The following is a 22,179-nucleotide window of genomic DNA, read 5'->3' as shown; positions in this document are numbered from 1 at the left end:
CAACCAAGGTCCATAGAATCCTAGTGGAAAAGAGATGATCATTTCATCCCACTCAAGATGATAACAGGTATGAAAGGGGGAATCCCAGGGACCAAGAAAAGGGGACAGTAGTGTGGATGGATTCTTCTTGAAGGCTCAGGTCTAGGCTAAAACCCAAGAAAACCTGCAGGTCCACTGCCAATCTCTGTGAACTAATGTGCACACTGTAGTTTGCAAACCCATGTGAAATGAACCCTTTCGGGTTCTAACTGCTTTATTCAGAACACTGCCTGTTGAGGGGGAAAAAGAAAGCCTACCAATTAACATCATATGACTAGTTCAGATTAATTGTCAAGGATCAGATAACAGGAAAATATTTCCATTTGACAGAATACTATTTTTCAATTGTTCTTCTATTATATATCTAAGTAAACATTTGTTCCACTTATCATTTCTGAGCAAAAGACATGAATCACTTGACCAGTAAAACCACAACGACAGCTGTTGCTTATTAGAAACAGTCATCTTGTCAAGGGCCTGCTCTGGAAGGGTTCTTCATGAAACTGTTTTTGCTCTGAGTGCCTTACATTGCAACAAAGGGACAGTTGTAGAAATTAGGACATTCTTATTTAACCCACAGTATTTGTGAAACACATACAAAATGTCAGTCACTGAGGTTAAGCAAGAAGCCCCCAAGTCACAAGGAAATCTCAGTTAAGAACAGCACAAAATTTTTAACTTAGCTCCATTTGACTTTGTGCAGCTTATAGGGTTCTTATAACATGGGATCACACAAAACTGAGTCTAGGGAGTTCTTTGTAAATAGACTGTAGTATTTCAGATTTAGTATTTTAGTGGTGGATAAAATATTTATCTCCATCACTATGTATAATCCATAAATATTTTTTCCCAGTCACAGCTCCTCCAAGCCTCAGGAATACATTCATTCTGGGTTCATAAAGTTTCCAGAAAGTGATCACCAGTCATTACTACATTACCTCAGGTAAAGCTTCCCCAGCTGGTGCTAAAGGCAAAACAAATCTGTATGGAAAGAACGAATGGTATAGAAAGGCTGGGGAGGGTGACTACCGTATGAGGACAAAATAGAGAAAGAAAACTGGGCAAAGGAGACCAGAAGGACAGATGAGTCTGACAGGCAGTCTAGACAGCTCACAGATTTCTTAATGGGACTTGGAGTTGTTTCTTTGTTAGGCCAGTGGTTCACAATCCAGCATACATCAAAAGTGGCCAGAATCTGATGCCTCTTCTGTGGCCTATGTGAAATGAATTAGTTCTATATAGTCTAAAGGTCAGGCATTTACCAGACAAAAACCACCATTAAAATGTATACTTCCTGGCACCTTTATCGTCAGTCTTGAGCAGAGAAGCCAAAGACTAAACGAGCACAGAGACTGAACTGGTCCCTCCAGAGCAGAGGTGAGGCACATTGGCAGGGCAGCATGGAGGTGCTGACCATGCTGTATCCGTTCTGTGGTTAAATAGAGAATTTGGCTTGGCATTGCTGTCAGCTGAGTATTTGAAAGAAGAAAGGAGCATATGGAGACAAAAAAAATCATGAACTGTCGGGTGAGGGAAGAGGAGAGCAGAAAAGAAGGGAGAGGAAATGCACAATGGAAGGGGCAAAACTAATTAGTTGGAAGTCTACAAAATTGCCATCTGTTCAATAATAGTATTAAACTGTAAATTACTAATGGCAATACATTGCCCTTTATTCACATTCACAATAGCCACTGGTGAGGATCAGCTCCTTTCTGCAGATGATGTATATTCGTAAGTTGTTTGTTTTACTTAATGTGCCTGATTCTACAGTCTTAGTCAGCTAAGTAGTCCTTACTCACACGTGTTGTCCCATGGACTTAAATGGTGCATAGGCTTTCTGCTGGATCTCTGCACAGGGTGAATTTCGTTCATAACGAACAGCAATTACTTAGAGGACTTTATTAGATTGTAGACTCACTTGTCTACTGTTGCATGATACAGGGTATGACTGCTGTGCAGTGATTCAGCTAAACAAGGAGATTAGAATAAGTCGTAGTGCATTCAGTAACATATTCCTGGCAACACTGTGCAAATTGGTGAAAAAGGGGTTGGAAACGTTATGAGTACTTAAATAGTGCACAGGCTGTGTGCTGGCAATCTACAATATATGGAAGTGAAATGAACTGAGAAACTTAGAGATAACTGGATTGAAATTAAAACATCTTTCAGTTTGAGACAGATGCATAGCAAGAGGTCTGATCCAAAGCCCATTGAAGCCAATGGAAATCTTTCCACACTGATTTCAATGAGTGGTGATTCAGGCTTCTGGTGAATAAGCATGTTTAAGCACCACTGAAAGATCCTAGTCTAGGATAATGGTACGCAACACACCTGGCACAAATGTATCAAATACCAGGAACAAACTACTTGGTAAAACAAAGAATGAATTTGTCCATTTTCTGTTCCAGGCTCCTCTCCCTCGGAAGAACTCCTAAATGCTACATGGGTAAGTCAACAAACAGATGTCACTCTGGCTAAATACATTTCTTTCATAGTCTCCGCAACCTCATATGCAAAATGCACACTATCAGATAGGCTGTACATCTGAAAACCGGAATGTGGGATTTTCAATTCTGTAGCAAAATGGGAACCTGATAAAGTGGATAATTTACTCCTTAACAGGTCAGCCTTCAAACAAAATCAAGGCTTTTCTCTGTTTAGCATCATTGATAGGGAACCAGTTTTAACTGGTAAATTGCAATTTTGAAGATCCTGGTTAATTCTCTGCCTCATGTTTTTCATCTTCTTGTTTCCTCTTCACCTGCTATCTGTGCAGCCACTGCTCTGATACTGGCTCTTGCACTTAGAGCACACATTCTAAAACCCTGCAAACAATCATATGGCATACACCTTTGCTGAATGCCCTGAGCACTTTCTTTGCTATTGTAGCTGCCTCTTTCATTCAGAAATTGTCCTGTTTCCATTGTGCGTTGTATGGAGGAAAAAGTCTTTTCTATCCATAATTTCCTAACCAATTACTTCCTAACTCCGCATTTAATAATTATGCTCAGTTATATTTTTGGAAGCCAGGAACAGGCCTCTATTTGACCCAGAAAGGCCTAAAAGATATCTATGTTTTCAAGTCTTATTTGGTAGCACAGAAAATATTGCAATACTGTTAAATCCAGATGGTCTGACACACTAGAATACAAGTTATGGACTCATTACAACATCTGATCCTTATCTTTGCTCACAATACCTATTAAAACAATTTGCTATTTATATATCTATTTCATTTCCATCCTTTGTGATCACCAAACACCATGTGTCTGTGTTAATTGAGTTTATTAATCTTTTATCACATACAGTCTTGCTTGCCAAAAAATATCCAGTGTTTATGTGGATCAATCCTATAAAGTCACATCTATAAGGTATATTTTGAGTGTGCATAGTTTAAGCTTTCAATATGAAAACGGACTGAACAAATAAGCAATGCATATTAATTGGCAAATAGGCCACAACTAACTTAACAACATAGGATCATTATTATTTTTAATATTAATATATTAATGAAATTGGGCTTTAAAAATAAAAATCTGGGTCCTCGTATAGAATCATAGAATATTAGAGTTGGAAGGCACCTCAGGAGATCATCTAGTCCAACCCCCTGCTCAAAGCAGGACTAACCTCAGCTAAATCATCCTAGCCAGGCCTTTGTCAAGCCACAGCTTAAAAACCTCTAAAGATGGAGATTCCACCACCTCCCTAGGTAACCCATTCCAGTGCTTCACCACCCTCCTAGTGAAAAACTTTGTCCTAATGTCCAACCTAGATCTCTCCCACTGCAACTTGAGACCATTGCTCCTTGTTCTGTCATCTACTACCACTGAGAACAGCCTAGCTCCATCCTCCCTGGAACCCCATTTCAGGTAGTTAAAGGCTGCTATCTAATCCCCCCTCATTCTTCTCTTTTGAAGACTAAACAAGCCTAATTCCTTCAGCCTCTTCTCATAAGTCTTATGCTCCAGCCCCCTAATCATTTTATTGTCCTCTGCTGGATTCTCTCCAACTTCTCCACATCCTTTTTGTAGTGGGGGACCCAAAACTGGACACAATACTCCAAATGCAGCCTCACCAATGCCAAATAGAGGGGAATAATCACTTCCCTCGATCTGCTGGCAATGCTCCTACTAATGCAGCCCAATATGCTATTTGCCTTCTTTTCAACCAGGGCACACAGCTGACTCATACCCAGCTTCTTATTCACTGTAATCTCCGTGTCCTTTTCTGCAGAACTGCTGCCTACCTCGTCGGTCCCCAGTCTATAGCTGTGCATGGGATTCTTCCTTCCTAAGTGGAGGACTCTGCACTGTCCTTGTTGAACCTCATCAGATTTCTTTTGGCCCAATCCTCCAATTTGTCTAGGTCACTCCGTATCCTATCCCTACCTTTCAGGGTATCTACCACTCCCCCTAGCTTAGTGTCATCTGCAAACTTGCTGAGGGTGCAATCTACCCCATCCCTCCAGATCATTAATGAAGATGTTGAACAAAACCGGCCCCAGGACCGACACCTGGGGCACTCCGCTTGTGACCTGCTGCCAGCTAGACATGGAGCCATTGATCACTACCCGTTGAGCCCGATGATCTAATCAGTTCTTTATCCATTTTATAGTTCATTCATGCAACCTATATTTCTTTAACTTGCTGATAAGAATATTGTGGGAGATCGAATCAAAAGCTTTGCTAAAGTCAAGGTATATCACGACCACAGCTTTCCCCATATCCACAGAGCCAGTCACCTCTTCATAGAAGGCAATCAGGTTGGTCAGGCATGACTTGCCCTTGGTGAATCCATGTTGACTGTTTCTGATCACCTTCCTCTTTTCCAACTGCCTTAAAATGGATTCCTTGAAGACCTGCTTCATGATTTTTCCAGGGATTGTAACATACCTATAGAAACCCTTCTTGTTCCTTTTCACGTCCCTTGCTAACTGCAATTCCAATTGTGCTTTGGCCTTCCTGATTTCATTCCTGCATGTTCGAGCAGTATTTTTATAATCTTCTCTAGTCATCTGACCAAGCTTCCACTTCTTGTAAGCTTCTTTTTTGTGTTTAAGCTCACCAAAGACTTCTTTGTTAAGCCAAGCTGGGCACCTACCATATTTGCTATTCTTTCTGCACATTGGGATGGTTTGTTCCTCCGCTCTCAATAAGGTTTCTTTAAAATACAGCCAGCTCTCGTGGATTCCTTTCCCCCTAATATTAGCCTCCCAGGGGATCCTGCCCATCAGCTCCCTGAGGGAGTCAAAGTCTGGTTTTCTGAAGTCCATGGTCCACATCCTGCTGTTCTCCTTTCTTCCTTTTGTCAGGATCCTGAACTCGACCATCTCATGGTCACTGCTGCCTAGGTTGCCACCCACTTCTACTTCCCCTACCAAATCTTCCCTGTTTGTGAGCAGCAGGTCAAGAGGAGCACGGACCCTAGTTAGTTGCTCCAGAATAGTCTAGAATAGTTTGGAGGTTTTTCTGTTAGATTTTCAATGCATGTATCTTAAGTATTTCTAAGATCCTGATCTCCCTAGTATCTAAGCTCTCAATTCATCAAGGTACTTAGATACATGCCTAATTTTAGCCTGTTAGTACTTCCATTGAAATCAATGGGGCTGTTCACATGCTTAAAATTAGGCACCTAAGTACCTTGTATATCTGGCAGACAGCTCTGTTTTAAAATGATACCAAAACCTAAAAAAATGCAATGACTAAGTTTAAAACAGACATTACAGACAGATATTTCAGATTGTGTGCTAGCCTTTCACAGACTTGATTCTCTGCAGTCTCTCATTAATGTAGTAAATTGATCAGTAGAACTCTCTTTTATTCCCCATTAAACTGGCATAGAAATATTTGATTTGATTTCCATTGGATTGTAGTTGATTTCATTGTCATATTATTGAGATGAATGATTACAATCTCAAAGGATTTTGCTTGCTGTCTACACATTAACCATGGGAGTCTGTCAAGATTTAGAGGCCAAGACTACAGCCTCAAAGAGTCATCACTTCCTGCAAAGACTTTCTGAATCAGTTCAGAGGAACTCTCCATTTTGTTGCCTTTTTTTGTATTGCAGTTTTGGTGGGAAATTGCACAAAGGGTAAGCATACTAGGTAAAAGGAAACATACACTGGACACTCTTCCTTCTGTGCAGTATGGTTGTGGTATGTAGCTGTGGTATATGTTAATATTATTTTTGTTTAGAAGGAGTAATGCAAAAGCACAACTCTATACAATGTATATGTATCAATTATAAAGTACTACTAATATGAAGAAAAACACCATTATTTTCAATTGTTGCTTATATTGCAAAAGTTATTTTTTTTAAATAATTTCAATATTCTGTCTACAACTGAAGATATTTTCCAAAAAAAAATTAATTTCTGTATCTCCCAGATCAAAAGTATGGTAGTCTATAGAAAAGTAATTAAGAGTGCATTATTCTCAGGGAAAAAGTCTCAGTGAGAGTTATAATTTTATTTTTTTAGAGTACAGAATAACATAAATCAAAAGAAGCAATAGTCTACCTTGTGTTTTGACTACTTTGACCCTCTTCAACCCCTGCCAATTTTTATCTCATTTTTGTTTAACTTTGTACATCAGAGTTTAATTTTAAAGCTGGCCCAGAAGACAGTGATGTATAGGTTACATCAAGGATAGCTTAAATTACCCTCTCCCCAGTGATTTGAAGTTGAGGGGAGGGTCTTACTCTAGCAGCCGGGCGGGAAGAAGAAATGGTCAGAACTTGCCCTTTGAACCTGACCACCCTCAGCAACAGAAACATTTCTGCCAGAACATCATTACTGATTTTATTATATTTTAGGATCTCCTAAAGCTGTTGGTGAAGTTTGCCGTATATTAATTTTTGACACGTGCGTATAAAAACAGAAATATGGGTTAAACACAAACTATAAATTTAGGCAATACTCTCCAATCAACGTACATCCCTGCACATATAGGTTTCCATTTCAGCTGACCGCTTCTAGCAGCTTGTCATTGAGAATAAATTTTATCCCTTTGACAAGCCTAATCATGAAGATTAATTCTCAAATGCAACTTTAAAATTTTGCTTGTTTGATATTTTTCTGTGCAGCAAATAGAGATAAATATTAGTAAAATATTTAGGTTCTGATCCTGCCACTTTATTCATGTGAGCAGACCCATTGAAACCAGTGGGACTCTCTAAACAACTCTTACAAGATTTGGCCCCTAATCTCAGTGCCTGCTTCTGTTTTTTCTCAGTCCACTAAGAATGAGTCTCCCGTGAAATATTACATGTACCCAGCAATCTTATGAACCCGCTGTTGCCACAGAAGACTCACACTGATGAGTAGCTCTGAAAACTCTCCATCCAATTATATACCACAGAGCTATGTATGTGTTTTTATGTAGTAGAATAAAAACCACAAGAAGAGCTCTACAACAGACCACAAAATGGGTTTGGCACCTGTGTCTCTTAGGAGTCTAAGTTTCAGAGTTCTGTTATCACATGACCTGCTGACCCAGGGGTAGCAAAACTGACCTTGTCTTACACACAGAAGTCTATTGCTATGACTCCCCTGAGAGCACAAACCAGCTGCAAACTGCTGCAATGATTAACCCTTATGTGTTGTAGATGTAACATCAAGTCATGGTAATAAAGCTTTCACTGCATAACAGATCTCCTGCTTTGTAAATTGTTGCTCTTATCAGCTGCACTCTAGGATGTTATCCCTTTTCTGTGAAGCATGACTGCTGTGTTGTTCACTGGAAAGGCTACTAGATCTATAAAGTCTGTGATATGTATTCAATTACTTGGTAGGATAACATACAGACTATACTCTGTTTAAAATAAAAATGCAATGCACTTTTCCATTGTATTTTTCTGTGTGTGTCAGAAAAACAAAATAACATGAAAGTTACATGTATGAAATGTACTGTATTAATTAAAATACAGAATTCCTACAGTATATTTGAATATAAGAATGCAGGATTTGCTACAGCAGATCATAGCATTGCTACATTAAGTCCAGTATCTTGCTTCTGGCAGTAGTTTATACTTATAGCTTCATAAAAATGCAAACTCTTCAACCCTACAATGCACATGGACAATTATGGAATACAGTACGTGGGAGGAAACACAATTCCTTCCAGCCCCTGTGGTAATCAGTATAAATGTTGAAACTTATGGTTGATTATTCCCTATCTTAGCATGTATAACTTCAAATATCGGGCCTGATCCTGCATTCCTTATGCACTCAAACTTGCAGTGAAGTCAGCAGGAATTTTAAATATGAAATGAATGCAAGATCAGGCGCAATATTATTTCCAGGGCTGAGTTACAGTATAGATACTATGGGCCTATGCATAAAGCCTTTACTCCTGGAGTCATATGATGAGCTCAAAATCTTAGTTTTCATTCACACACACACACATGCACACACACACACACAAAGTAAGTCTCTAGCCTTCATGGCTGTGAAAGAAAAGCTTGAGAAATTTGCCTGAGTGTAACCGATGCTATGATACCTGCCTGAGTCCACAAAGATCCAGAAACAGCCTCTCTCGGAGATGTGAACTGCCCCGTGCATCACAATGGGTGAGACCTACTGCTCTCTGACCCCATCCCAGCGGAAGAGTCTGCATGTAGCTTGAGAAGAAGACAGGGGGTCTTTCTCACCTACCCAAGGAGATGCATTTCACTGCTTGAGGAATCATATGGGGAGGGTTACCTTGAGGTTACTTCTTCCTCTCTCTAGGAATGTGAGCCCCTGCTGCTGGTCCAGGGGGTGTATGTTAGAGGGCAGTGGGATCCAAGGTCATGCCTTTATAGGGAGGAGATGCCCCTTCAGCTACAAAGTAGGGGTCAGGTCAAAGGGGAGGGCTGTGTCATGTGGGGTGCCTAAGGCCCCCAATAGCCTTAATCCAACTCTGATTGTAATATTATCCAGACTCTCTTTTTAATTCAGCCACAGGAATGTTCTTCGGTTTGTAACAAAGCCATACGGCCAGGTATTTTTCTCTTGAATGAAATAATTTAAATTAAAACACTTATTGATTGCTGCAGCCAATCAGCTGTTTCCAGCAATCATTATCTTGAGTTTCATTATCTCCAGTTAGAAATCAGGGGGCTGAATTTATCTAGGGTGTAACACTACTGACCTCAATTTCATCTTTGGTGTAAATGGGCACAACTCTGTTGAAGTCAATAGAGTCAGAGTTCATTTTGGCCCCTGGGCTTTAAAGGGATATCAGGGGGTTAAAATTGGCCCCACATTTTTTTTTTAATAAAAATAAGATTCTATAAAACGTAATATCAACATGAGGATTATTTTTTAACTTCTAGTTTAAATGGGATTTAAAAAAAAAACAAACAAAAAAACCACCCAGATCAACATTTCCCTTCAGCATAAACAGTGGAAAAGTAAATTAGATTACAAAAATAAATCTTTGCTATAACAATCTAAGGTGGTGTTGTTAACATGGCGAGGAGAATTCAGATTTTTAAAAATATGATCCTTTATGGGCTTTACACAATTCACTTGTGTAACAGACTAAATCCACAGGGCAAATGTACAATAGGGACTCAAGGTTAGGAGGGTGGAAGCACATCTGAGGGAACTTTGCACTTAAATATCACTTCTTTGTTTGTTCACTTTATAAATAAAAATTAGGACTGAGAAGTATGTGGATAAAAGAATATGGTAAAGGTGGGGAGATCATTGCCCCCAGATCTGAAGAAGGAGTGTTCCCTCCCATCCCACACAGAAGAGGGAGTCTAGGACACCACACCTGTATAGAGAAACATGCAAACACCACCCAGTGCAAAGCTGCCATGAAGAAATTCAGGCTGGAAATTAGAAGAAGAATTAAAATTTCTAATCATCAGAGGGGTGAGGTTCTGGAACAGCCTCCCAATAGGACAGAGGTCTCCAAACTGTGGGGCGTGCCCCAGAAGAACGTTCGGGGGGGGGGGGGAGGAGCGAGGAGCGCCACCTAGCCCCGCTCAACCCCGAGCTCTGCTCTGGGCCCGGCCACAGCCTCTGCCCCTGGCCTCGGTGCCTGGCCCCCACCTTGGCCCTCAGTCATGGCGCCCTGCTGCAGTCTCGGCACGTGGCCTCGTCATCCAGCCCCCCTGGCTCGGCCCACCAACCATGGCCCCACTCCCAGCCACAGCTGGTGGGATCAGGGGGGCGTGGAGAGAGGTAAGAGGGGGTGCAAGGTAAAATGTTTGGGGACCATTGCAATAGGAGTTGTGGGAGCAAACAACTGTATAAGTTATGAGACCCCTGTACAAATTGATAAGTGCAACTGTATGACAGGGTTGTGTATTATGATAGGGGCAGGGTCTAGCAGCCCTGGGGCTCAGCTCCAGTTTATATCTTACGTTAACAAAGCTCATACTTCAGGGTTTCAGCCAGCCACTGGCAGGTGAGAGGAAGGAATTCCGCCTCCTTTCAATATATTTCGGGAGGTTTATTTTTAATCTTCTGAAGCATCAGGGTTGGCCCTGGCTGGAGATGGGACATTGCGTGGGGTAGGCCAGGGCTCTGTGGTGGCACCCAGCATTTTCTCTCTCAGCTGCTTGGCTGGGTGACTCTTGTTCCCATGTTCAGAGTGTGATTGGTCACCACGGGTGGGATTGGGAAGGCGTTTTCCCCCAGGTCAGCTTGGCAGTGACCTTGGATTTTTTCTGCCTTCTTCTACAATGTGTGGGTGCAGGTCACTTGCCAGGATTATCTGGCTATATCTCACTTAAAAGTTTCCCTGCCATTACAGGCACCTCAGGCACTAGTGCACCTCGGTCCCTCCTATTCTCAGACTGTGGCACATAACAGTGTAGTCTCCTCGAACCAGCAGACGTCAATTCCAGTGAATGCTCCAAGACAGCCCAGCAGTCCATGGAGGCCCTGATCTCTGAACACCATACAGCTAGGAAGCAAGAATTAGGCACCACACTCTGTGCAGCACATTCCCCTTCAAACCAGTTTGTGGAAACCTCAGTGAAAAGTAATGATGCTCCAAGCAGCACAATCTTCTCCTCCATCCTTCTTCCTCCCCTTGGAAGCCTGAGGCACCTACTGTAGCACAGCTCCTGGCGAAACCAGGAAGGACGAGGCCCATGGAGCTGCGTGGGGAGAGAGACACCATACAGATGCTTGATTTTCCCACAGATCCAGCCTTCCAAGCTCTGCAGATTTTGAAGAGTGTTTCCTCTGTCTCTTCTCTGAGACCCAACCTCCCTCACTCCCCCTCTATCTAACATATTTCCAAGGCACCTGTGTATCTAAGTACCCAGGTGGAAGAATGCAGAAAAAAAATTGGTGAAATAATCTTGGCTGAGGGTTTTTTCCCCTCTCCTGTGGGATTGGAGCATTTAGTCCATTAACATCCATTAATATTTAAACTCCACTATTAATGGGCGTTGCACATGGAAAGGAAGACTGACCTTTAAATTTATTAAATAAAGCAAAATTTTAAAATCATTTGTTTATTTAAAAAAAATTCTACTGATGAAAAGACAAGGCTATTATGAATAGACAATAGCTGTAGTGATAAAAACAAACCAGCAAATTACTGCAGAAGAAGATTTGCATTCTTCGAATACGTGTTCCAGCCTCCATACTGATATTTGTAATGCAGGGTTATCTTCGTAAGGCTTCTCTTCCAAAATATATTTTCTCCTCAGCCATTCCTTTTAACTCCCAATAGGGACTTTCTTATAAATGAGGAACTGGATCTCAAGGGACTGGCCTAGTTAGAAAAGTGTGTTATTAAAAAAAAAATACATAGCAGAATAAACAGTATAATTAGCTCATTCCTTTAGTTTTTTATCTTTAAAAAAATGTATAGCCCAATTTTAATTAAGCATATTCTCTGGATGTTTGAATTGTATAAGAATAAAAAAATCTGCTATTTGCTATATTTTAGAGGGTTTAATTGTATCAATTTAGGGCTCTCATTCTGATCTCAGATATGCAGGCAGGTAGCACCACGTTTCTTGTGTCTTGTACAAGATGCAGTGATCTGCACCCACCTATCTGAAGTCAGAATATGCACCTTAAAGGTGCCTTCTCATCTCTATATGAGATACATATAGAGTTACATATATAACTCCTATTGATGATAATCTTCTTGAATGCGAATGAGCATATGGCCCCTATATCAAAACTGGCTAAAGAGCTAGATTCAAAATATTATTGATAATAATAAATGTTAATTTACAAATATGTATGCCTGAAAACCTGTTGATGTCACCACAGAAGTTAATTTAAAAATATAATTAAAATTTTAAAAAGGTGGATATGGTGATAAGAAAGTCAGGGCCTGATTCTTCTCTAGTGATTTCTAGCGGGTTCTCTTTTTGACTCTCTGTGCAACCGTAGAAAAGTCATTTACACTGTTTGTGCCTCAGTTTCCCATCTGTAGAACGGCACAAGACTTGCCTGTGTAAAGTGCTTTGAGATTCTCAGATGACACATGCTCTAAGTAAATAGTATTATTAATTAGTATGTTTATATTACTCAGTTATATACTTGAGTTAACAGATTAGGCTACATGTTCCTGTTCTGCCCAAGACTCCAAAAAAATTGAAGGAGGTGCAACTGTTTATTTTATTCTTCTCAAAGCTTGGCTAATGTCACCTGCTGCATATAGCCCTAAACAGTTGAAGCTAGTGAATTTAAGTAAAATTGAGTAAATTTAAGTAAAGTGTGAGCATACTTTGGTTTGTAGGTTTCTGCCTCTAAAATAATTCTTCCTGGTAACTTTCACAATAGTATATATAAAAAAAATCTCTGTGGAAGAATTTAGAGTTAGGATGGAACTCCTCCTGATAGTTGAACAATTATGGAACAGATGCATGCACTCTGAACAAAATGACCTTTTCCTCAAGTTACAAAACATTAAAGGTTAAAGAACATTTGAACAGAATTTAATACATTTAAAAATTAGGAAAATTGCCATTCTTTCAAGACCTGACCAAGAATTGTGGAAAACTATAAGAGGACATTTAGGCACATACATTCATAATTTAAAACATCTTTTATTATGGAGGGGTGGAAAGTATTTTGCATTTTCTGGTTTAATTCAAAACTAGGAATGAACTTTTCTTTAGAGATGAAATGAGATTTAATGGGAATAAATACTCCAAAAAGGGAACATGCTCTAAAGCTGGTTAATTGCAATTTTTAAGTCACATTTCTTTCTGTCTCCTGCGTACGGATGACATGTGGATAAAGAGAGCAAATCAATGATAGCGTCAGATTTTCTTAGTTCCCACATTACATCTGACCTAGATGGTGCATGGTCTAGTCACTAGTAACAGAGAAAATAGAACTATCAGTCCTGCTTTATCACTAATCTTCACCTTAATGAGCATAAACAAAATTTACAGAAATGGTCTGCCCAGCATTCTGAAGATGCTGCTCCCATACTTAACCTAACCCTTTAAGAGAAGTAACAAAGACCAATTATAACACATCCAAAAGAAATGTGGTGAGAAGTGTTCTTACCTAATGAGATCAGGGCCCCATTGTGGTAGGTTCCCTACAAACAGGTAGACAGAGCTATTCCCTGACCTAAAGAACTTTCAGTGTAACCAGACAGGACAGACTTTGGGTGACACATAAAACAGAAGCAAAGAGGTGAAATGACTTGCAGGAGGTCATAGGTAGACCCAAGAATAGAACCTCGGTGTCCAGATTTCCAGCCCAGCCATGGGGTCATAGAGCGTCTCTGAATTACATAGCCTCTATAGGAACATACTCACCTAGAAATTAAAAATGAATGGCCAGAGCATAGGTTCTCCCCTTAGCTCCCACTCCCCCACACAACTCTTTTTGGGAGACTAACAGTTTCATCATTACTCAAGTCATTCTCAGGATGAGTTCAGGGCAGCTGCCAGGCATTCCTGAACCAGGGGTGGGAAAACCCTAGCTGACATTCACCCCAGCCTGAGGGTGGGGTGTGGTTCAGCTGGTGCTGAAGGGCCCTGCAGTCTATGCGATGGGGAATTTCTTCTCCGCGCTAGCGTGGGAAATGCGACCTTAGCAGCTATCCAGCTGGGCGCAGCCAAGACTCCTCCCTGTTTGTGGGTCCGTATTCAGCTATGCCTGAGTAAACCAGAGATCGGACCTTAGCCTGTAAGGAGAGTGTCTGGCAAATGCTCTCGGGTCTCATGCCTCTGAAGTTCCTTCCTGGTCAGGATTAAGTGTTTTTCTAGGGGCCTCTAATATGTAAAAGGACGGATTTGTCAGGAGACAAAAACAAAGGGGAGAAAACGCTCTCTCCCTCTCTCATCCCAACCCAGCAAAGCCAGAATACATTCAGTTGCCAGCCTAGGCACTATTCTCTCATAACAATTGAATATCACAAACTAACTCAAGGATATAAAGAATCCAAGTGTTTGATCTCCGAAGCCAAGTTTACAAAAGAAAGCTTGCCTTATCCAATGTCTCTGTATTCTCCTTTCAGTGTATCCAGTTTCACTTTTTCATGTTCGTGTAACCTTGCAAGAGGAAGATACACGTGCATCAAAGGTATCTGTACAAAGTTCAGGCATATTCTTAAATACTGGACGTGGATAGCTCTCAGGAATCTAAGCCGTGCACCCAGCATTGGTTTGGCTCCTATGGCACCTAGGACCAACTGATTTTGGTGGCTATGTAAGTAAACACTATACAAGCTGCCCTGCAGAGCGCCCGCAGAGCTGTCTGGTTCCTAGGAATCCTCTTGCAGCCTTGACTTGCCGGTTTGTGGAGCCGTGTAAATAAAATTGCTTAGGACTCCGGACTCTAACGGATTTGGTATTAGGACCGAATTAAATCATAAAGAAAGAAGTGCTTGTCAGCAAACCCTCAGGCCCTTGATGCCTGATTAATAGAGAACCGGAGACAATTTATTCATTGCTTTTTGCGAATACCTTCGCATCATGTTATGTCATTCAGAATGAAGCAACAGACCTGGGATTTTCCTGAGTGTTTTAAATCCGAGAGATCATGGGTCCGTTTAAGGGTTGTCCTGAGGAGGAATGAGGCAGGAGAGACCCTGGAATTATTCAGTGTACCTCCTCCCTTCCCTTTCGCTAAACTTTCCCCTCCACGCCCTCTCTTTCAAACACCCCTCTGGCTATTTCCCTCCAGATTGAGTGGCCAGGAGCAGCTGCCCCTATTTGCTGATTAAGAGCCTGCGAGGCGCCCAGCTTCGCTCAGTCACGCCGGTTAACAGGAGAACTCTTCTCTGGTGCGCCGAGCTGCCCTGGAGCAGCCAGAGCCACCAGTGTAAACGTCTCTAGGACAGCAATCGCCGGAGTGACTTCAGCAGCACTCAACTGTTGCAGGGGCTGGGGGAAAATGAAGTGGCGGAGCTCTCCTGGCAAAGGGGTGAGGGACTCTGATACACAAACACACACACACACACACACACGGCCGGCAAGGGTGTGCTGTGCCCCCCAGGTCTACTGGGAACGCTGAGGTCACGGGCTGAGTGACGGATGCTCACGGCTCCCAGTGCATTCGTAGTGCGCGGGGCTAGCCCGGTGGCGCGCGTGCCAGACAAACACGCGACCTGTGGCGAGGTGACTGCAGGGAGTTCCAGGGGAGCCCCGGTACCACTAGCAAGTCTGAGTCTCTGCTTGTCTCAACACAGCCCGGGTGAGAGCTGGCAGTGCCAGAGCGGCCGCAGCACCCGGACACGACGGGACTGACTGAGGCTCTGGCTTCTGCGCTTGATGTTATGCCACCAGCATGCCCGGAATGTAGCTGTTATTTGTAACGCTGCTTTGGGGGGGGGGGGGGGGGAGCCCGACTCTCCGAGGAAGGTGTCTGAGGAACTCCTGTGCTGTAAGCCGCAAGTCGCTGATATGAAGGGTTCTCTCCGGAGGTCGGAGCCATTGCACGCGGTGGTGTCAATATTTACTAACACGGGGGCCCTTTAATCTCGCAGAGGTCATGCTAAAGCTGCCATGGGCATGCATTTGCAAGGGGCTTTCACGTGACCATTGACGATTTCTCTAAAACTCTCCCTCTCTCCAGTCCGCACCATCCAGGTGCTGTACGCCTCATACAGACTGCAATGCAATCCTTATCAAAGGCTAGTGACTGGGCACGTCCAGGCAGCACAACTGACGACGCAGTATGTCAGCTGGAAGTGTTTTACATGCCCACTGGCAGTATGCCACGCTAGGGCCTGCAAAATGTCCTTCCTGAGAACAACGCCATTTCTGAGTTGCAGAACAGCCGTCTGAAACCACAACGCACACACGGAGCAGTGAGTGCCTCACGCCGGACCAGCCCCCAGGCTCTGCGATGAAATGGTTTCTAATGGAAACTCGAACAGACTCCAAACGTACGTCCCTAGGGGGCAGCCCTCAGATTGGGAACGCCTCTGCTGCACGCAGGACAGGTGCATTCGCGAGGGAATCGTGTTCCGCAGACTTACCTGTAATAAGGATCGCATTTGACTCTTGTATTGGCTACCTCAGCTATGACTAATTTATAGACAGCGGTGTCCTTTGCCTGTGGATGCCCTAGGGGGAAACCACTCAGCTCCTCTTGTGAAGCGAATGCTGATTGGTGGCAGCGACAAGATCCTTTGCAATATTTTTTTCATTTGGCTAGCCAGTAATTAATCAATGCTGTCCCTATGTCTTTCAGCACTGTATCATAAGCCAGTTAAGGACACTTTATTGGCAGATCATGAAGTTTTTTAGGAAATGAGAACTTCTCTTTTTTTTAAAAACCCACATATGATCATCTCAATCTGGTTTTTTTTTTATGCGCAAAATAACAAAACGTACTGGCAGACGATTCAAATGTCTGACGACTGAGTATCTCCCACCTAGTCAAAACAGAAAGGAAGATGTTGTTATGGTTTACGCTTTATCGAGTACCAACTTCAGGATATTTTTTTAATTAAGAAGGGAGAGGTGAATCTATGCACTGCAAAATCTTTAGTGTATTAAATCACAGGCGAGTTGTTCTATGCGGGGTGTCGTTCTGCAAAGAGCAATTTGCATTACTTGGGCAATGAAAACTTTCAGGTGACGCAAGAAATAAAAAGGAAGTCCTTTCCTCCCCTTCCTTCAAATACCTTTCAAACTGCACAGCTCCAGGATCACTGCCGGTCCGTACAAAGGCGTTCCCAAACCTTGTATAGGTAAAATTAACTAAAGCCCTTCTGCTAACACAATAACTTTTGTTGTCACATATGGTCAAGTTCCAAGACCTGTAACTATTTTTCATCAAAGATTTTTCTACTGCCCAAGTTAATACATTATGCTACAATAGCTCTGAAATAGCTTATTTTTTTCAAAGGAGCGGCCAATTGTTTCTTCCGAGACCTTAGATCCTTTTGAGAAAAAGTTATAATTCAACTAGTCTGAATTGTATTTTAAACCTACCACGAAGTGCAGCACCTCTAAAGAGAGTAGACGTTTGGGGGGAGGGGAGGGGATCAGGTCAGATCAGAGTGACACTTCGTGTTCCAGCAACCCAGTTTGTGAGAAGGCAGCCGGATGGGTGGAAGCAGGGAGGGTTACGGCTGCACGCCTGAGGAAATTTGTCCCCGAATTCATTCCATGAGCCCTTTTCTTCAGGAGCTCCGTGTGGATCAAGGGACAAATCTGGTTTCCTTGGCTGAAATGTATCATACTGCGACAAGCCCTCTTAACACGCCCAAGGCTCCCAACTTTTCTCTGGGGAAAGGCAAGGCTGCAGCAGCAGCAGCACACCAGGTTAGGAAAGGAAAACTTGTCTTGGAGCCTAAGTTTAATTCACTGACTTGTTAGACTCAGTCAGAATGCTGTGTGAAGAGTGAGTTACTCCAGTACACTTTCATGACCGATGTCAAGCATTGGGAAAGAACCTCTGAGCCTACTTATGAGACTCGCAGCAGTCCAAAGAGGGGCCAGATCAATGCAGTGTCCCCTTTGCAGGAGGAATCGCTGCTACAGAATTTAAACTGCTTGTAAAAGACTATGGCAGAGATTGTATAAACTCTCTATTAAAGTAATACTGGCTTGAAAAAAAAAAAAACTAGCAAGATTTATTTGCCCCCAAGATCCAGTGCGATAAGTTGGAGATAAAAGGTGTCACTTTTAAATGCGCGCCTGCATGCCCTCTTGGTGAAAATCGCTCTGGGGGCATGTGTATGAATAGCGCAGAGAGATGCTAGAGTGAAATTTAGGAAACTGGAACTCAGTGTCGGTGTACTAAAGCAAGCCACCTCTCTTGTTAGACCGCGGAGATCCTGCTAGTAAAGGCTAAAAATGGTACAGGAGTTTGCCTGCAACACCTTCTCAGGTTTTTTTTTCTTTTCATCAGTTTCTCCACAGTGGCTCTTTGTATATACGTTTAAAGTCTGGGGGCGGGGAATTATTTTCAGCTTCCTATGGAGGCAAATTATGTTACAAAATATTAGCTGAGGGTTAGAAGGAATAGTTCAAACTATTAGGATTGTGACATTCTCGTGTTTTCCTATCAAATGCACTCTCAGAGATGCCCTAACCTGATCAAAGTGGCATTAACATCCAAGCTCTGATTTTTTTTTTTAGGCTTATTAACGTCAGAACTGTAAAAGTCCTTTAGAGAATTTACAGACAAAACATCTGGTTCGTTAAAGCAAAGCTACTGGACTAAGGAAAACAAACTTGGCTGCTGTGTAAATTCAGATACCAAAACAATTTACATTCAAGCAAAGATTTTAGCCCGAAGGAAAACCTTTATTCCTATGTATTCAGGAGGTTTGGGAATTCACAGGCATTTTTTAAAAATTGTGTTCTAATAAAGTTGTGTAGATTTTACCACATTTATTTAATCTCGTCTCAGATTTATTATTGCAGTTATAATTATTACAGCCAATACTTTGCTTTTACAAAACAGGAGTATTGTGTTTGGTGGTGGATTTGTTTTTTAACTTAAACTTGTCAGATACGTATTAATCTATTATAAGGCTGTTATACATGTTACTCTTTTGTTCTTAGCCAGTAGAAAACAAGGTACTTTCTACACATTTTTTACATTTCGATAATGAGTCACAAAGCTTTTAAAATACAAGTTAATTCTCTCTTGAACAAAAGAAAACGATGGCATATGGCAATTGTCTGTATTATGTTGTTTGTATTAAACGAGGTATGAGAACTTTCAAAGTTAACAATAGGTACTTTAATGCGGCTACTGCAAATAGGTCTTTCACAATATGTGCTTCCAATGTAAATAAGTGCATCTTTCACATTAAGCCAGATCTGGAAGAGATAGCTAGATCTTGTTTAGATAGCTCATTCCTTCTTTGGGGGCTTCTATGAGATAGCAGTAATTAATCAAAGATGAGTATACGAAGAACTAAAATAGTCTTAAGCTGCTCTTCCACAACAAACTTATTTTCTTCTGTCTTCTTTACTTCTTCAAGGTACTTTAGCAAATTTTTCTCTCTCACTAACTCTCCAGTGATAGCAATGCCTCGGTTCTTTTGCATGATAAGAACCGGTTCCTGAGATTCCCTATTTATGGTGTTTTCTGTTTCATTAACTCTGTTCACATATTGGTTTATCACTATCTTACTTCTAGCCTTTCAAGAGGCCCAAACATTAATGTGCAACTCTTCTTAGATGCTTTAATTCACTGCTATTGGCAGTCAACTTGTGAAGACTAGGTCAGTTAAGGTTCGTTCTTTTGCCTTCACTGCAGAGAATGAAGACGCCAAAAATTAACCAGGTATTAGCAACTTGAAAGTTATTTGGACTAAATGGAAAGCAGTCAAAGAGCAAGCAGTTCACACATCGGGTGTGAACCTCCTGAAAAGCAATCAACCAATAATAACAAATCAATCTCTGGAAGGAGCTACACCTACATTTATCCACAAACCTCTAAATGAGTGGCTAAATAGCAATAGCTTGCCCCAAAAAGAAAAAGCTTTAAGGAAATAGCAAATTACATTACTTTCTAAAAGGTATTTTTTCTTCATCAGTTTAATACACTTGAATATTGATCTTCTTCATGTATTGTTAACCTCATTAATAGTTAATTTCAGTGGAGACTTTATCGGTTCAGTGTGGTACCTCTTTTTCCTTCACTTTGGTTTTAACAGGTTGGTTTCTTAATTTGTTATACTATGCTGCAGGAAAATGAAATGAATGGTGAAAATATACAGCCAAAGAAGGCCAGCAAATTGTGGACACTATTGAACTATAAAACATTCTTAACAGATGTGAAGTTCAGAAGTGATGGCTGTCTAATTATGAAACTTTTCTGATAAATAATAGGTGTTTTGTTTTAAAAACTGCCGGTAAAATCAAGCTTAGGGCTGAATCTTATGTGCTGAGTCTTTGTGGTTATAGCTTGTATAGTAATCGATTTTATGCATTATATTTGTAAATGTTACACTTAATAAAATTACGGGTTCTGATCTTATGTAATAGACTGTGACCCCAAAAGAAGCTGATGCACTTTACAGAATATGCATTTTAGTCTGTAATTTGTCTCATGGAAAGTTCAATGGATTTTTTTTTCTTCCTTTAAAAAAAATGTGAACAGTTACCACATCAAATTGTTCTACAAGTTGCTGAGTGTTTGGATACTTTATACTATACATATTATATATATACAGAGAGAGAGAGAGAGAGAGAGAGTGAGTTATTTCTAGTTCGACAGGGAAAAGCCCACCAATTACTGTTTACAGAAAGTTTACTTTCTCACATTAAAAAGGGTTGATCTCAAAATGGTGCATTATTATTATTACCTCTCATAAATTATTGTTGATCTTTCTAAAAACAAGATGAATGTTTTAATGTTTTTAAAAAATTCACTGAATTCAATAGTGGTTATGGTTTTCCTACAAAAGTCTCTTAGTGATATCGTTAAGCTGCTTGCATCTTTCAAGTATTTATCTATTTATGCATGAATGAAAGCTGCTCTTTGATATCTGCTGGCCACAAAATTAAGAAATGCATGCCAGTGTATATATATATTTATATATACATGAGTGTAACTGCAACAGGAAAAATGTCAGCACATACATGAACCTAGTCGAAGTCTTTATAGTTGAAGAAAATAAGGGTAACTGCGATTCTTGCAGGAGCGCAATGCATAAAAACACCTTTAACCCTTTCCCCTTGTATAAGCCTTCTTGGATCCTTGATCCAGCGTCCAGTATTCAATGCCATGCACTGTGCAGTCAAAGCAGTAAGGTTCTACTGCAGCATGCAGTTTATGTGTAATATAAGGTGTGGTGAAAGATGAGCAGACTTGGGGAAAAACTCCTTGGACTGGCAGAAAATAATGATTGGCTGCTACAGAATTTTGCTTAGGAAGCCCTGGAGCCATCTAATAGAAAACTAACATATTTTCTGTCTTAAGATAAGTATCTGCTCTCTCACATCTACAAATGACTGAAATATGGAAATGACTGAAATCATTACTACTTTTATTTTACTGTACATCTCTAGCATATTTTAATCCATATCTTACATAGTTCTAATCTTGGTTTTTGTTTTAACCAGTAATCAAGCAGCCAAAGTTTTGTTATGTTTCCCTTTAATTCAGTTGTGATTGTGAAAGTTTCTTAGCATCTCACGTTCCAAGTGAGATACTAAGTGAAATACTCCATGTTGTACAGTGTCAGTTACAGAACTTCATCCGCCTGGGCTAGAGGTCCTTTAAAACTGCAGTTTATACATTACTTAGTATCTGTGTTTTATTTGATACAGATTTAGCGGTTTCCCCTGAAGAAACAGAGACTGCGTCTGGTCTGAGCGCTTAACACGCTGACCCTGCCTATTCCTCCAGTCCTTCTGCACTGACTTTGGCAATTATGTATCCTTTAGGATTATGCTAAATGATTTAGGTTTTCTATTTCCTAGTTTGTATTTAAAGGGGGAGGAGGGGGAAAAGAAGAACGAGTTATTAATTAACGCCTAGTCCGTGATGGTTTCCGAGCCTGTCTAACATTTGTAAACACTTATGCTGCGGCTGAACCCTCCTTCCTGGTTAAGTTGTTTAGTGTGTTAGTTATTTGTATTGAATCACAGTCTATGTTATGTCTGATGTGTTGTCGTTGCAATGTGCAGTCAGTGTGACACTGATGGATGCGCCAATGGTTAGACGGACAGATGTTAGGGCGGATCTAACGGCATGCAATGCCATACCAGCAAAGGGGGTGGGGGGCAGAGAGC

General features: G+C 41.2%; 1 long non-coding RNA gene across 1 annotated transcript; it reads left to right on the top strand.

The window, feature by feature from the left end:
* The first annotated feature begins 15,067 nt into the window (after positions 1 to 15,067).
* On the top strand, positions 15,068 to 18,192 carry LOC137147625 (uncharacterized). Its single transcript, XR_010918265.1, has 2 exons — positions 15,068 to 15,394; positions 16,046 to 18,192. It is a non-coding gene; the product is annotated as an uncharacterized lncRNA (long non-coding RNA).
* The last annotated feature ends 3,987 nt before the right edge of the window (positions 18,193 to 22,179 follow it).

Source organism: Emydura macquarii, unplaced genomic scaffold (genome assembly GCF_026122565.2).
Source record: "Emydura macquarii macquarii isolate MOO-44397 ecotype Brisbane River unplaced genomic scaffold, CSIRO-AGI_Emac_v2 contig_561, whole genome shotgun sequence".
NCBI classification, from domain to species: domain Eukaryota; kingdom Metazoa; phylum Chordata; order Testudines; family Chelidae; genus Emydura; species Emydura macquarii.
This window is presented reverse-complemented; position numbering and strand designations above follow the sequence as displayed.